We start from the raw sequence: 11,247 nt of genomic DNA, 5'->3' as shown, positions 1-11,247 counted from the left end.
TATTATAACTCATTATGATAGCCTCCACAAGCCAATGGGACAGGCGCTGCCGGGAAACAGGATTTCCTTTACGGGAATCAGTCCATGAAACAAACAGCTGATTACTCCATCTCAATCCCTTCGTCCTGTCAACATAGTGACGTAACGCACAGACAGGACACAGACACTGAAGCCGCTCCTCCTCCGCTGCACCGCACCCCAACCTGCCTTCGCACACCGCACCCCAACCCGTGAGTGACGCATCCGTTATCACTACTTTTCTCAGGGAAACAACCCCCAGCAGGGTTTCCGACCCGAGAAAAACGCGATCTCTTCAGTGACGAAGAGCGCGTAAGCACAGTGACGTCACCATCACCTTGCGATTGAGGTGGCGCTTCGGACATAAGCGTTGGAGGAGGAGGAGATTGTCCAAATATACTGACACTCTTAGACCCGCCATTCTCAACGGAGACAGTGCAGCTTCGACACATTTGGTAAAGATCCGCAGAGCTAGAGCCAGCCCGAACGGAACCATCAAATATCGGGGCTGTGCCCCGATAGGCAAAGCGTAGAAATTTCCTGTGTGCCGGATAAATGCTTATGTGGAAATACGAGTCCTTCAGATCCACTGATGTAAACCAGTCTCTGGGACGAATAACACTGTACAAAGCTTTCAATGTGAGCATTTTGAACTTGTACTTTCTGAGGTGTTTGTTGAGGTTCCGTAAATCCAAAATGGGACGGGGACCCCCCCCTTTCTTGGGAACGAAAAAGTCCCGGGAATAAAAGCCGAGCTGGCTCTCCTCTCGCGGCACCGATTGAATTACCCCTTTGCTCAGTAAGGAGGTTATTTCGTCCTCCAAAACCTGAGCAGATTCGCCCTCTGCTGTCGACCAAATAACAGCGCTGAAAAGCGGTGGTCTCACGGCAAATTGCAGGCGATATCCCCGCTGTATTGTGGATAAAACCCAAGGATGAACTGTGCATGCGCGCCAACTCTCCGCGTGAGCAGAGAGCGGACCTCTGCGGCTCTCGCTCACAGACGGCTCTCACTCACAGACACTCACGCTCTCGCTTACAGACGGCTCTTGCTCACAGACGGCGCGGTGGCACCATCTGGCGGAGGGGTGCTACAGAAACTCCGAGAGTGCTGCCACCTCTCTTTTGACCCAAAATCAGACCACAGGTTAGGTCGACCGCCTTTTCTTCCCTCCCTGAGGGTCCGCTGGGCGATGCCTAGCAGCTGCACCTGCAAAAGAGGTCGCATTTTCATGACACAGGCCGGTACAGCAGGAATCAGCTGCTCAACTGGGGAAGTGCGTGATGGCAGCCTCTTCCCATCATATAAATCTCTCTCAGCGTCATGATGCACCTGCTGAAATGGCCATTCGATGGAGAGTTTTTTGGCTGCTCTCCTACACACCTCCACGAGGTCCAGCTCACCTGGCATGGGGGAAGGCGCCGGTAACACTTCCAGGCCTGGAGAGACGATCAGGAGGGAGGATAGCATCCTCCTCGTCGTCCTCCAAATTTTCCTACAAAAAATGAGTGACCTCATCATCTTCCTCTTCCTCACCCTTGTTATCCAGTAGAGAGTTCGATTCGAAGAGTGAAGGAAGAACAGGAGAAACCTCGTCCATTAACTCTCCCCAGCAGCACTGTGCTTGTGAAGCAGCCTCGTCCCTCTCTGCGGGCAGCGGAGAAAGACATGGGTCCCCTTTATTCGCGGCCACAACTCGAATGCGGCGCTCCCAAACCCTTGACGGGAAAAGAGCGCAGTGCGGGCAGCACTCGGGGTCAGCGAGCACGGTTTGAGTGTGCCGAACTCCCAAGCACACGATGCACAGGAGATGAAAGTCTTTTGCCGAGATCGTAGACCCGCATGCACATGGTCGGGATTGAAGTTTCCCCGCCTTGCACCCGGATGAACTCGCAGTCGCCATAACGGCGGTGCAATCACCGGAAAAAAAGGAAAAAACGATATTTCACTACTCGCTTGACACGATGTGAAAAGAAAATAAAGAAAATAAAGAAAGAAACAGCAGAAGGGAATATTCTCCTCAAGAAGCAGCCGCGCTCGGAGATGTACCTTAACGGCCTGTCTGTGAACGGTTAAGCGACCACCCCCTAGAGGATCTGCTGAGGATAGCTTCCTAAAAGGATCTTCACGGGGAAGAGAACGAGAAAGAGGCAGGAATCGCTCGAGGCTCACTCAGATACTGTGGTGCAAGACCGTTAAGTGCTTTATACAATGAATGAATGAATGAATGAGTTTATTTGTACTTAATCAGGGACAATGCACAGAGAACATTATTCTAAGAAAGAAGAGATGTCATGTGCCAGGTTATAGCAAAAAAATGCTTATTTCCACCTGCAGTCCCTAGACAGATGTTACATTTGCAAAAGGTCATGAAATACATACAGTATCATACATGGAAACATTATTTCACTCACATCAATAAAATCATTAAAACACTCTCCACTTCATAATATAACAGAAGTTATACAACAAAAACCTTACTTCACTCACATCATAAAAACACTCTCCACTTAATGAATCTAGCACGCACTCACTCACTCACTCACTCACAGTCTACTTTGTTCATATAACAGTCATTTAGTGCTTACACGTTTGCTTTGCTAATAGCCACTGTTTGGTCAGGCGTGTAAATGTGCTATAGTTTGTACATAAAATAATATCATTTGGAAGAGTGTTCCAAATGCTTGCTGCTTTATTAAAGAATGAATGTTGACCATAAGTGGTTCTGCATCTTGGAACTCTGCACTCTCCTCTGACTGTCGACCGTGTGGCTCTATTAAGTCTATCTGAATTTAATCAAATTTTCTCAATGGGGGAGCAGCAATATTATGAATAATTTTAAATAAAGCAGAAATTTGGTTTTGTTTAATGAGGTTCTCAAAACTCAAGATATTATATTTACTCAGTACATTACAATGATGGTACTGACGAGGCTTTTTATCATGAATTTTTATTGCCCTTTTATATAATGATTTTAGTAATTTTAAAGAGGTTTTACACAACTGAGACCAACTAGTCATGCAATACAGTAGATGCGGAACAATCATAGCATTATAATAAATATTCGAGGCTTCCGTAGTTAATGAATTTCTAATATGTTTATAATTCATCAAATTAAATTTCAATTTATTACCAAGTTTTTTTTTTATATGACTTTTAAAACCTAGATTCGAATCAATAATTAGACCTAAATATTTTGTTTCCTTTTCATTTTTAATACTTTGCCCATTTACTTGAATATTTTGAGTTAGATGTAACTTAAATTTATTTGAGAAAAACATTGAGACCGTTTTATAAAAATTTAAGGTTGGACAAGACGTCTGCAACCATTCTACAACTTTTTGCATTCCTTTTGCTAATTTGTCAGCAACCTCCAGCTCGTTTTCCCCATAAGTGAAGATCACCGTATCATCAGCATACATGATTATGTCTACGTCCAAACACACTCTAGGCAGATCATTTGATGTTATTTACTTGTACACACTGATGTCGGTCACTCAAATAAGATCTTATCCAGTTTTGGGTGTGCTCAAAGAGACTATATTGATTTTATTTACTATAGAGTATCTGGTGATTAACAGTATCAAAAGCTTTACGCAGATCAAGGAAGACCGCTCCCGCCACTCTTCCCTGATCCACATATGCCCTGATAGTTTCCAAGAGGTAGCAACATGCAAAGTCTGTAGAGTATTTACGCCTGAAGCCAAATTGCATTGGATTTAAGAGAGCTTGTGATTCAAAGTGAATGGTAAGTTGCTCCGCCACCGTCTTTTCGAGTACTTTTGACACAGCTGGGAGAATACTTATTGGACGGTAATTGTTCATGTCTTGTTTATTTCCATACTTAAATATAGGGGTAACAATCGCAGATTTTAGAGCTGCTGGAAAAATACCCTCACTAATCGATTGATTGATCATTGTTGTTAACGGATCAGAGAGGATGTCCTTATATTGTTTCAGAAAAGAAGTATCAAGTCCATAAATATCTTTTGCTTTGCTGCTGTTTAGCACCGTGATAATTTTTTCAACTTCAGTTTTAGTTATTGAGCTGAGATTAAAATCAGATTTGTCATTGATTATGAGAGGGGGATGAACAATTTGAAAATTCCGAACTGAATTTTGAACAATGTCTAAAAAATATTGATTAAAATTTGTTGCTATTGCAAAAGAGTCATCAATAATTTTTTCCATTCATATTGAGACATATTCTCACATTTTGACTTTTCATTTCCAATTAATTTATCAATAGTTTTCCATATTATTCTACTATTGCCTTGTGCATTTCTAATGATTTCAAGGAAAAAACTGGCTTTGGCCCTTTCTAAGCTCGGCTGTAACTTTATTTCTTAGATTTGTAAAAGAAAATCGATCCGTTGTTAGTCCTGATTTTAGAAATGTTTTTAGCGCCACATCTCGTTTTTTCATCATATCCCAAATAACTTTATTGAATTATGGCAAATTTCGTTTTGTATGTCGCTTTCTCTGCTTATTTTTTGTATATTTGTTTAAGATGTCATTTACATTTACGGTGGCTAGCATAAGATCATGACAGCCCTGTTCACAAGACTTTTTCTCCAGGATGTCTGCCCACTTTATTTGTTTTAAATCTTTTTCAACCAGTTGTAAATCTTTCTTTGGAATTAATGTGATACACATTTTACTGTTCATTGAGTTTTCCTTTTTAAACCTCGTTTTTATCAGTTTTCTAGCTACTAGGGTTAAATTGTGATCGGACATACCTGTAACTAGATTATAAATTTAAATTATTCTCTCGGGTTTATTTGTCAGTATTAAATCTATTAATGTTTGAGAAGTTCTTGTTATACGAGTTGGTTTCCATAGTAGTTGTGTCATTTGAAACGATTTGGTTATTTCTTTAAGTTTGTTTCTACATGATTTCTCAAGCCAATTTAAGTTAAAGTCACCTAAAAGAATAACTTCTTTTCCATCACATTGTTTAAGTAAGTTACCAAGAGAAGTAAAAAGTCACTAGTAGCTTTGGGAGGTCGATAAATTGCTAATACACAGAAAGACATTTCAGCTGATAAAGTAATAGTAGTTCCCACACACTCCAAGTTACAATCACTGATGTCCAGCTGTTTACTTTGGATGTGATCTTTTACGTAAATCAGCACACCGCCGCCTTCACCCTTGTTTCTATCGCGTCTGTACAAGGTATATCCCGAGACTTTCAGTATAGAAGAAGGAATAGTGGGAGTTAACCAAGTTTCCGTTAAACAGAGATAATCAAGATTTGAGTCCGTTAACAAATGTTTATTCTGTTCAGTCTTTGAGACAATGCTGCAGATGTTTAAATGTCCTCCGAAAATGCCCTTCGGCTTTATTTTCGGGTTCCAAAGTACGCTCGCATGATTCGCAGTCTGAAAGTCTCATTTGCTGCTGTTTAAGTACGGTGGCAGTATTTGTGATTGCTGCAGGCTTAGCGTATATCACTGATGCTTATATATACTCAGGAATGAACTTAGGGCAGAGTTTGTCAGGTGGTTAACTTGTTTTCCCACGCCGGAGCCTTTGATATGAGTCAACTGCGCTTCCACTCTACAAGAGGGAACAGCTGATTGTAGAGGATCCACACGATCTTGATAATCCAAAGGCCCGGGGTTTAGATGAATATCCCCACATAGAAGCAGGACCGTGCAGAGAAAGGCACAATATCCTTGAGTCCGATTTGCTGGGACCATCCTACTCGAGCAGCGCGCTACAAGTACACACTCGCCCGTCATTTAAAACGTGTGAGTATATGGTGTATTGGCACCAAGAAGCAAGTGGCGTTGTCACGATTTTGTTTGCGAACGCCGTAGCCTGCAACGAGGTATGGCGGTCGTGTTCACGAGTTCCCCACAGTTGTGTCAGTAAGAGAAACAACACATACAGAGTTACCCGAAAATGTAATAAAGAGTTCTCTGTTTTAGTGTGTTTGATTTGAGAGTTCCAAGATGTAGAAATTCCGTTTTCAAACAAGTCATCTGGCGGTCTCCCAGTTTGTTTTAGGAAAGGTACAGCAGCACCTGTCGAGTGACTGCCTTCCTCCGCCATTCCTTAATTTTCTTGACTGAAAACTTCTTCGCAGTCTTGGTTTGCCATGCAGGGTAACCCCGAGGGTAACTCGAGTCAGTAGTAGTATTTTATAATCAATGCGAGATTTGATTGGGAGCCAGTGTAGACTGATTAAAACAGGTGTGATATGGTCATTTTCTAGATCTAGTGAGGAATCTTGCTGCTGTATTCTGAACTAACTGAAGCTTATTTATGCACCTACTCGCACACCCAGACAGTAAAGCGTTACAGTAGTCTAATCTAGATGTAACAAAAGCATAAACAATTTTTTCTGCATCCTGTAACAACATCATATTTCTAATTTTAGCAATATTTCTAAGGTGAAAGAAGGTGATCCTGGTAATATTATTCACGTGAGCCTCAAAGGAAAGACTAAAGGAAGAGTACTTCTGTCTTATCTGAGTTGAGCAGAAGAAAGTTATTAAGCATCCACTGTCTAATGCCCTTTAAACACTTGTCAACATTGTTAAGCTGATCTCTCTCATCTGGCTTTGCTGAAATATACAGCTGTGTATCATCAGCATAGCAATGGAAGCGAATACCATGTTTATGTATAATTTCACCCAGAGGCAGCATATATAAAGAGAAAAGCAGTGGGCCTAAGACAGATCCTTGCGGAACCCCAAACTTTACCTCAGAGAGTGTGGAGAACTCACCATTTACATCAACCTTATGAGTCATTAAGGGACCAGCCTCTAGAGGTAAATCACTGACAACACATGCTGTTTGTTTTTACATGTGGGACTGCTCACTGCACAAAGAGTGCACAGTGCACAGATTTTATTTTAATTTTATTATTAACAGTGGTGGACAAAGTACATAAACCATGCACTTGAGCTACACTGGGTAAAATATTTCACTTGAGTAAAAGAACAAAAGTATTTGCCTTCGGATGTACTGTAGTATCCAAAGTACTATAATTTATTATTTTAAATGAGTCTAACACTGACATCTAAACTTAAAAATAAATTGCACAAATTATACACTGCTTTTTTTTTTCTTTTTTTTTTTACTATTTAACATGGTGTTTTATTATCCAGTATCCATTTAAAAAATATCAGTAAATGAGTTGATTAATGCGTTATCGGCAAATACAATCCAACCTAGCTATCGGTAAATAATTGGTCGACCTCTATTTTTAAAAATAGATACTGGATAAAAATAAGCATGTGAAATTGATTAATAAATACAATTATATATTTAACAAATTATAAATAATACATTTAATATAGTGCTCTCTTTGCAGAGTCACGTGTAAAAACAAACATCAGTGGCATCAGTGATTCACCTCTAGAGGCCGCTCTCGCAATGGCAGCAGAACTTCTCTGACACTCCAGCGACGAATGCTACCAGGAAAAACTGTATCTATCGGTGCTGGTTAATTGGCAAAACCAATGGATCGGGTGACCGCTACACAAGACAAACTGTAGAATCTTTAGAAGAAGTACACGGCTGAAACAGTCGTTGTTTTGGAAAAGATAATTAGGTTAACAGCAAGAACATGTCCCACAGGTGCAATGACTTTTCAGTGGAATTATTACTGCAGCATAAAACCCTGATTCAATCTGTGGGTCCTTTCTTTAATTTCTTCATGTCTTTATTAATCCGGATAATAATAATAAACAAATATACAGAAATTATTAAATAATGATTATTAATAGAAGTAAAAAAATGCACCGTTTGAAATACTATACAAAAAAATACAGACAAAAGAAGTGAAACAATGCTCTACATTTCTATCCAAATGCAGTTTTATATTAAAAGATAAAATAATTCACTGTCACACAACACGGCATGTTAGTATCACAAAAGCCAAAAAACAAAAAAATCATATACAGACCGTTTTTTTCCCCCTCATATTTACACCCAAGTGACATCCGAACCAAGGAATTATAAATATCTCTTAATTAACTTTACAACAGTTACATGTGTACTGATCTTTCAGAGATGTAAACACTCTGTTAAATAACTGGCACAACATGTCGAGGAGAATGTAAAAAAAAAAAAAAAAAAAAAAAAAAAAAAAAAAAAGTGGTTCATGAAGTCCTGTCCAGTGAGTCAAAATAAAGGGACTGTTCAGCATTTTGGCTTTTTTTTTTTTTTTTTTTTTTATATCTGTTTTCACAAAGTCAGGAGGAGGAGTGATTTGCCGTTTTATTTTTTCTCCGGGTGCAGAAAGCAGATGTCCAGTCCAGGTATTTTGGTTCATTTCACAATCTCTGTCCCTAGTACATTGTTATAAACACACACACACACACACACACACACACACACACACACACACACACACACACACAAAAGTCATAACATTATAACAGCTATACAAAATCTCTTCTATTAAACCGAGATTATGATCTGGAGCATTTTGTGCGAGTTCACTGAAATTCTGTACACTTTTTACCTTTAAAAGCAGATTATAAGTGTTATTTCTTTTCCTTTAATCAGAATGATTGGAAATGAATTCATAGAGGTGAGGAGCGTGGCCGGAGCCTCCACGCAAAGAAGAAAATGAAACAGAAAACAAAGCTGAATCTGACTTTGTGGTAATAAATTAGAAAAACAAAAATGTTCACAATCCCTTTAAACACAGGTAAAAAAAAAAAAATCCCTTTTGTACAAAAACAAAACAAAAAAAGAACTATACAATAACAATATAACCTCAACACATAGAAATGGTTCTCTGCAGTTTAAACTCTGTACAACGGTTTCTGTGTCAGTCTTTTTAAAAAACATGGTGGTCAAACAGGAAGCAGGTTACAGTTATTCAGATAAACCGAGTAGTGTAGCTGCCAAGGATTGTTGGCCTCGCTTTGTGTGTTTGTGTGTGTGTGTGTGTGTGTGTGTGTGTGTGTGTGTGTGTGTGTGTGTGTGTGTGTGTGTGTGTGTGTGTGTGTGGTAGCAGCAAATCAGCAATGCGCTGAAACTTGAGAAATGTACCTTTTCAGCGCATCATCAATTAATCTGTAGCGCAGTGTGTGTGTGTGTGTGTGTGTGTGTGTGTGTGTGTGTGTGTGTGTGTGTGTGTGTGTGTGTTTTCATGGAATACAAATCAGTCCGACATGCCAAACACACCTCCAGAAAAACCACCGTTTGGCACCTTCACCTCATTCATAGTTTTTTTTTTTTTCTTTTATGAATGAATCTGCAGTATGATTAGTGACAGATATCATGTATTACATCACAATACTAACAAGGTTTTATGATCATCTACTTTAGATAAAACACTACCTGGATAAAAAGGAACAGTTTGGTTGTAAATAAGCTTTCATGAAGACGTTTGTCATCTGACTCAGAATCACACAGGACTTTGGCTATGATGAGCAAAAGCCAATACAGGCAAGTCCCCGACTTACTGCGCGCCACGCAATATATATATATATATATATATATATATATATATATATATATATATATATATATATATATATATATATATATATATATATATATATATATATATACACAGTACAGACCAAAAGTTTGGACACACCTACTCATTCAAAGAGTTTTCTTTATTTTTATGACTATGAAAATTGTAGATTCACACTGAAGGCATCAAAACTATGAATTAACACATGTGGAATTATATATGGAATTATATACATAACAAGAAAGTGTGAAAAACTGAAAAATGTAATATTGTAGGTTCTTCAAAGTAGCCACCTTTTGCTTTGATTACTGCTTTGCACACTCTTGGCATTCTCTTGATAAACTTCAAGAGGTAGTCACCTGAAATGGTCTTCCAACAGTCTTGAAGGAGTTCCCCGAGAGTTGCTTGGCACTTGTTGGCCCTTTTGCCTTCACTCTGCGGTCCAGCTCACCCCTAAACCATCTCGATTGGGTTCGGGTCCGGTGACTGTGGAGGCCAGGTCATCTGGCGCAGCACCCCATCACTCTCCTTCTTAGTCAAATAGCCCTTGATGCCTTCAGTGTGACTCTACAATTTTCATAGTCATGAAAATAAAGAAAACTCTTTGAATGAGAAGGTGTGTCCAAACTTTGTCTGTACTGTACTATATATATATATAGGTAGTCCCTGAATTACGATGGAGACGAGCCCATTATAATGTGAAAATATGGTAAGTAAAGACATGGCCTGACCTACCCAGGAGTCTTAAAGAATGGTTATCAGTATGGGGTAATATACTGTAATTTATTAACAAGTTACAGGACATAATTTAGCAAAACAGTAAAAAATTATAGTGTTGTGTTGTATAAACCATACAGTAAGTATGTATGTGGCAGCATGTGCGTGGGTGAGCGTCGGTTCATGATTGGCGGGCTGGAGACGCTGATAAAAAGGAGAAACAGGAAAATGCACTCTAAGAGTAAGAGTGAGAGTAAGGCATCTCACAAGATGGAAGATGCATACGCCCTGGCAGCGTAAAAATGTTTTTTATTTTTTTTATTTAAAGAGTACATATATGGAGATCGTAATGTGAAAATATCAAGTCGAGACATGGCCTAGCCTACCCAGGACTCTTAAAGTCTTAATTTAACAAGTTACAGATCTTAATTATGGTATCGTAATGTAAAAACATGCGGTATAGGTTCGCTAGTGGAGGGCGGAGCCGAACAAAACAAGAGGTAAACGTGACAGTCATCAAAGATGAGTGGATCTGTTATTACTTCATTGTTGAGCTCAAGGGAAAATACAGGTGTGGCCCACAATATTGCCACCCCTAAATTGGAAAATGAAACAAGCTGACCTTTAAAAAGTGTAAAAACGTGAAGAAAAATCTGATTTAAAATCTACATTTAAAATCCGAATGGTTTCTCACCCATTCTACTGATGCAATTGCCGCTTTTTGGGTAAAGAGTAGTGTTTCTGTGTGGATATTTGTGTGCATGTTATTTGTGACCAAACTGTTCCTTTTACCAATCAAATACATTATATGTTATACTGTCTCAATTTGGAAAGAAGAGTAGAATAAGAAAGAAATGATGAGGAGAAAGCAGAAATCTCTCAGGGGGTTCAGAAAGTACCAGGACAGAGCTCCTGACATCGGCGCCCTCCTGATTTCGGGTCCCGTGAGGCCGTTAGCAGTTTCAGCACATTATACAGAAAAATTATATTTAGATTAAAGTTCCTGAAAGTGAGATGAGTGATGAGGGACAGCATCCTGTAAAAAATTTAAATGAACGTCTCG

The sequence above is a fragment of the Silurus aristotelis genome (assembly GCF_946808225.1).
Source record: "Silurus aristotelis genome assembly, chromosome: 13".
NCBI lineage: Eukaryota > Metazoa > Chordata > Actinopteri > Siluriformes > Siluridae > Silurus > Silurus aristotelis.
Note: the sequence above shows the minus strand (reverse complement) of the source record.